Genomic DNA, 7,137 nt, shown 5'->3' on the forward strand with positions numbered 1-7,137 from the left:
TGGCAAAGTTGTGTGTTCCCAGAACTCTAGTTCTCCATGTGTCTTAGATTCTCCATGTTTCTCCATGAATTTCACATCTCCAGTACAGGGTGGTGAAGCACACTGTTTTCTCACAATACATTCTGACTTCTGCAATGTAGATCAAATGTTTTTAGTGTCATATTAACCTCCCTAGTACAGGGGAGACCAGTCTAGATCTGGTTTGTGTCTCTTAAAAAGTACCATGTCCAACAACCCTGTGCTGCATGGTGAACTAGAGTTCCACAAACTCATACCTTCACCAAATGATGTTACCCTTGGGCCTTGACGAATGTTGACGATTCGCATTAATTATGCAAATTAGGCATTCATTTGCATAAACAATACCTATGTTCTTCACAATTACACATGCCACACGTTTGAACAATCATATCATGGCAGGTAGCAGATTTATAGCATTTCCTCATTAATTATGCTAATTAGCTACTGATTTGCATAAATATCATTTTAATATGTCAAGCATTCTTTGAGGTACCCACGTACCAAAAATCATCATGATCCGTCAATCGGTTCTTGAGTTATCCTCCTTCGAATATTTTTCAACGGATGCTTCTGCAGAACAAGCCGCTAGGGAACTCAAACTCATATCACTTCTTCCCCAGCCAAAGAGCTACCTACCATCCAAATTTAGTGACCCTACCATGTCCAGATCACGAGATATCAAAACCGGAAGTTCAGCTGCAGTACCATAACAAGCCGCCAGGGGGTCCAAAATCTAATCAGTTCCAGGTCTCATCAAGACCTACCCACCTACCAAATATGAAGACAATCCATCTTAGCCTTCTTGAGTTATCTTGTTCACACACACACACACACACACACACACACACACAGACACACTAACACCAACAAAAACATAACCTTCTTGGCGAAGGTAATAAAACCAAAGAGTGCAGGGACAGCTGAAACTGGTGGTCCTAGGACAGGTGAAACAGGTGGTCCCAGGACAGCTGTGTCTCCTACAAGGTGGCTCGTTGGATGGTAGAAATCATCAACTATCGAGATCGGACCTGACACTCCGCCCTCATCAAATGTTACCTTAAAGTCAAACAGTCCTGTTTCCGGAGACAAATGTTCTAAGTTGATCCCAAATATCACCATAAGGCCACACTGACTTAATCTTATGGATGACATCCACGCGCGCATTGATTTTTGCCTGATCTCAAAAAAAAAAAAAAAGGTCACGTCTTCCGAGGCTCTGGCCAGGCTCTAGGCCTGGGTAGTCCATGGTGGTTAGCGACAACGAAGCCGGTGTGGTAAAACTGGAGGACGGCACCTAGATCACCGAAGCTCCTCGACTCAAGAACTCAGTACATACGTACAGTGTCGATTCATAAATTCCACAAAAATCCGGCATGCGCCGGCCTGTCGTCTATGTCGCCATGAAATGCGCCAAATTTACAATACTGGCTTTGTATTCCTGTGGTTTAGTAGCATTTTTATTTTTGGGCGCATTTTTCTTTTTTTTTTCGCCCGCGTGCACTAGTTTGGGGGTCTTCAGAGCATGTCATCCATAAAATTAAATCGGTGTGGCCTAAAGCTAACATTTCATGATTATGTTTGATAGGTTCAATATAATTGCCCTCTGCATATACATGTATTGGAAACAGATAATTACTCCCACACAAAAATATAGGCTTGAATACTTTGTTACTTCTTTAATAGAAAAACTTAAAGCAATTAATTGCCCCAAATCCGACCCACAAAATGCTTGAAATAGTCTTTGATTTAAAAAATTCTCCTGTTCCTAGATTGAAAAGTTGTAAGCAGATGATTGCCTCCCTCCCAAATATTGGCTTTAAAAGTCTAATCAGATAATTGGCACCCCAGAAAAAGCATACACGGCTTGTAACAAGTCTGTGGTTGATCTGCTGGAAGAAATCAAGGAGGTTAAATACAACTCCATGAAGAAACTGAAACTGCTGCTAACCCGAAGCCTGCCTTCTACATCAATGCAGACAACACTCGTTCGTCATGCGGTCTCACAGCGCCGCCTAGCAGCAACAATTGATACTGCAATACCCCATGCAGTATACAAGGTGGTATTTATGTCTCGACGGTTTTCTTCACAAAATGAACGGCTAGTGAACGTCAAGACACACCCAGCAAATCTGTGGTTTATCTGCAGGAAGAATCTGCTGTTAATATATATCAGAAAATTCATTGCATACTAAATATATTTCTCATACGCAATCGAAAATATTCTTCAGTTTTATGGATGCGTGAAAACTAAAATGGCGGAAATATCTCAAAGATGAATGGGTCGAAAAAGTTCATTTATTGGAAAATTACTAAGGTGTGTTTCTCTCCTAAATCTATAAAGTTGAATGATTAGTATAGAAAAATTGAGAATTTTGTAAGAAAGATAAAAGCAATAATTAATTCATCGTAGTTTTCGGGCCTGCTGTGTGATGATGGTTCATTGGTCAGTTGTTAATCTTATGTTAACTCGATTATCGAATTCAAATTTTGCTCATGATGTACAGGTGGCACCTGTGCGTGAAGGCCACGCCGTTCTGACAGTGAAGACGGGCATGGCGGCGAGTGAGCATGGACGGGAAGAACGAGCGGGTAAAATCCGCCCTGGAAGACGCACCACGCCCGTTTTGGTGGTAAGTTGTACTTTAAATCGTTGTAGATACTCTCTGGGGTATTGTAGATAAATGTCCTTTCAGTTAATTGAAGCAAAAAGACAGAATTTTGAAAATAAGCATGCGGCAACTTTCCCCCACGACTTAACGCTGCACTATGTTAAGCAACCGATGGGGGCGCACTTGTGCGGTCTAGTGAATTTATCGATGAAAAGACACTTTGCACTGTAGCCACCAATTCTTTGACATGGGTCAATCAAATTATTACTATTCAATGAGGGTGAAATCAATTATCCTGAAATAGAAGTACACTTTTGTGTAGGTTTACGAAAAATACTAGATAAAACCTCTGGTTATCGTGGCCAAGCCTTGAATGGTGCTATATGCGAAGTCTTCTTTCGTTTATGGAAACTTTGACGCACGACTTCTGTAATCATAATGAGACACCATTGCTATTGTGTTAAGAATGAATAACAACACGCTTTTTTTATCGGGGTTTCTCTTTTGCACTGGATTTTTTTTCACGAGACACCGCCCCCCCCCTCCCCAAAAAAAATTCCAGTGCAAAAGAGAAACCCCGATAAAAAAAGCCTAAAAACACGCCAAAAATAACCCCAAACCTCTGCTTGGAGAGTAGTGTACTCTGTGAATAAACCGCTAAGGGGCGCTTATGTGACCCCTGACCTCAACAGCTTTGCGTGAAACGTGGTTTGTTGCTGTCTCGTGTGTTCGTTAGTCAAATTCTATGTGTTTCAATGTAAACCAAAAGTGTTCCGAGGCCAAGAGCAGGCGGGAGGGAAACAATATAAATTCTGTATTTTACCCACTATCATTTGATGTTATTTGAGACAAATGTGTAACGTTAACTCACTATCTAGACTATTATAGTATGTTCTAGTATGAACTAGACTTGATTTATAAAAGACCCTGGAGGAATAACAGGTGAGAAAAATCCCAATTTTGCCTTTTACCTACAATTTACTTACAAGTGTGTAACCTCTAATGTCTGTTGACTGATGCAGTTGTGTCAGGACTACTGTCTGAACCTGACAAGAGAAGATTGGACAAGACCTGAAGATTTCAAGACGAATTCGAATGTCAGATGAATATCAGGTAAGAACAATCTGAATTCTGTATTTTATCTACTATCCCTTTGGTATTATTTGAAACAAATGTGTAACTTATGTTGTTGTATAGTTAGGTGGATGCTGACTGATGCAGTAGTGGTTGCTGCCCTGTCTGAACCTGACAAGAGAAGATTGGACCAGACCAGACCTGGAGATTTGAAGACTCCAGAAGAATATCAGGTAAGAACAATCTGAATTCTGTATTTTACCTACTAAGAATTCTTTTTGGTGTTATTTGAGACGAATGTGTGACTTTAAATGTTGTATAGTTAGGTGGCTGCTGACTGATGCAGTAGTGATGGCTCCTGTCTTAATCTGACAAGAGAAGATTGAACCAGACCGGACCTGGAGATTTGAAGACCCCAGAAGAATATCAGGTAAGAACAATCTAAATTCTGTATTTTACATACTATCCATTGGGTGTTATTTGATACAAATGTGTATCTTAAGTTAAGTTGTTGTATAGTTAGGTGGTTGCTGACTGATGCAGTAGTGGTGGCTCCTGTCTCATAATCTGACAAGAGAAGATTGGACCAGACCGTACCTGGACATTTGAAGACCCCAGAAGAATATCACGTGAGAACAATCTGACTATTGCATTTTACCTACTATTCTGTTGATGTTATTTGAGACAAATGTGTAACTTTTGATGTTGTATAGTTAGGTGGCTGCTGACTGATGCAGTAGTGGTGGCTCCTGTCTGAACCTGACAAGAGAAGATTGGACCAGACCGGACCTGGACATTTGAAGACCCCAGAAGAATATCAGGTGAGAACAATCTGAATTCTGCATTTTATAATCATTTACCTGGTGTAATTAGAGACAAGGGTGTAACATATTATTTTGTAGTTAGGTGGCTGCTGACTGACATAAAGCAGTGGTGACTTCTCTCTGAACATGACAATGGGAGAGCGAGACCTGACCTGGAGACTTGAAGGCTGAATATTAGGTAAGAAAAATCTGAATTCTGCATTTCATGAATTACTTACTTCAAGATAAGTGTTTAACATCTGATGTTTTATATAAATAGATGGCTGGTGAAGTAGTGAGAACTGTCTGAACCTGACAAGACTGGCTAGGAGAAGACCAGGTGACTTGGAGACACAAGAGCAAGATGACGCAGCATCCACAGGTGAGGCAATGCTTCTGAATCATAAGATTCTCTTTTAGTCTTAGCACTCCTATGGTTTTCCCAAAGGTCTTGCATATCACACTTAACTTGATGTATAAATTATACATTAGGTGTGTGCCCTGTATCATTAGGCCACACCAATTTAATTTGTTGGTTCTCGGATTTTTTCAGAAAAAATATGAAGCGCCAGGGCGAAAAAAATAGAAATAAAAACATTGTGGTCTAGGCATCCTATTATACCTGCACACTCCCTATTTGGGTATATCATTTACCTTATGCAGTATTTCCTATGCTTATCGCTAGGTGGCGCACGTGTACAAAGCTTTAATCGCAAAGCATCACGGGATATCATGACGTAATGACAATGTTCGCCGCCATTTTCCTTGTGCGTTCGCAGAGGGGAGCACGTTCGTTTCCCTACTCCTTATTTTTTCGGATTTTCTTTCGGCGTTAGGCCCAAAAAGAAGGATAAAACGAAGTCTTCTGCCCACGAGGGCGATTCAGGTAGCCTTTCGGAGGACCAGACGGGTCGTAACGGCAAGAGAAGCGGCCTGTTTCCCAACGCTAGTCAGGAAAAATTCCTGGCCGTGGAAAATATACAGGCGTGCCTGCACATGCCTCCGGACAGGAGGAAGAGGAGTCGGGTGAACGAAAAGTCCCCGCTCCTACAGCTGGAGGTTCGGAGGAAAAAGAGAAGAACTCCAACCTCATTCCGCCGCTTGGGAGCGAAATGCCCCTTCGGCGTTGGCACCGGGAACATCCGCCGCTTGGGAGCGAAATGCCCCTTCGACGTTGGCACCGGGAACATCGGTCAAGGAAGGAGACGGCGCGGAGCTGCCGCCGCCCCGGCCTAAATTTCCTCCGGACTCGGACGGAGTTGGGCTCCCCGACCGTGCCGAAGCTTGGTGGGGAAAAGTCTCCTCCACCCCCACCTCCATCAGAAACACCCTTCCCGCCTGGATTCGACGCTGCCTCTTTTCTTCAGTGGATCAGTTCCAGCTTGGGACTTCCTCAGGCGTCCAGTTCATCCCGTCAACCTCGGGACGTTGACGGGGCGGTAGCGTCGACCAGCCGAGCCGGTGTAGTCGGTTCCGGCGAGAGCATCCAGGTTCTGAAGTGGAAGAGTGTTCGGAGGAGGGAAAAAATCACCTTTTTCTGACTCTGACGAAGGTAACTCCTTGTCGTTTGATAATCCCTACGATAATAACTTCAAATAAGTATTTGGAGGAACCGGTGGGCAAATCGGTCTTGAAGACATGTTTCATATCTTGTTTCATGTCCTTGCCACACATTTCACGTCTATACTGAGTCATAGTAGAGGAAGCTGATCCCAAAAAACACCAAAGACGATTCTATCGCTTTGCAAACAGCATCGGGTTTAGAGGATGGTCCGAACCCTTAGTGAAGAGAGGAAGGAAAACTTTTCCCACTCCACCTAATGTTGAATTAGCACTTCGGGCGCCGATTCTAGACCCAGTAGTGGCTAATATGATCAAGCATGATACCGTAAACACTGATAAGAATTTTAGTGATTGCCAGGATAAGATTCTCATGGCTGCTAACCTTTTAGTAGAGTTGTTGGCAGCAGTTAAACTCCGAATTTGTGAGTAAAGTCCTCGCTCAAAAATGTAGCGACCTGCTCGGGAACTTCAGATTCTTCCCCTTCTTAATTTGGAGACACCTTTTTGGAGAAGGTTAATGCAGCCGATTAGGCTAGACGCACTTTGAGTAAGGCTTATAAGTCAGCCCTTCGAGCACTTCTAGGGCTAGGGACAGGTTTCAGTCCAACCGTTCAAAGTTTAACTATAGCTACAACAAGTACTCCTCAAACTAAAAGGGTTACATTTTTCATCCCTACAACAACAACAATGCTAGACCATGGTCAAATGCCGGGGGTAAGAAAACCTCGGGGTTTCGTTCAGCGCAGGGCACAAAAGGCCCAAACAGTAGCTCTTCCTCGTCATCAGACTCTGCTCTGTTCTCCGGTTCAACACGCAGGGCGAACAGTTTTTTTTCATGGAAAACTGGGAGTCCACTCCGGTTCAGTTCGTCCAGCCGGTCACAAATATATCTGGGGAGGACAGAGCAGAGGTTGTAGACGACGAAGTGCACAGTATGTTGGAGAAAGGTGCAGGGGTCCAAATCGAACCCTGCGAGAGCCAATATGTTCTACGATTTTTCTAGTCCCGAAAGCTTCGGGGAGGCTGGAGACCGGTTATAAACCTAAAGTCTTTAAACAAGTTGTTCT

This window comes from Branchiostoma belcheri, unplaced genomic scaffold (genome assembly GCF_001625305.1).
Source record: "Branchiostoma belcheri isolate BF01 breed outbred unplaced genomic scaffold, Haploidv18h27 scaffold76, whole genome shotgun sequence".
NCBI lineage: Eukaryota > Metazoa > Chordata > Leptocardii > Amphioxiformes > Branchiostomatidae > Branchiostoma > Branchiostoma belcheri.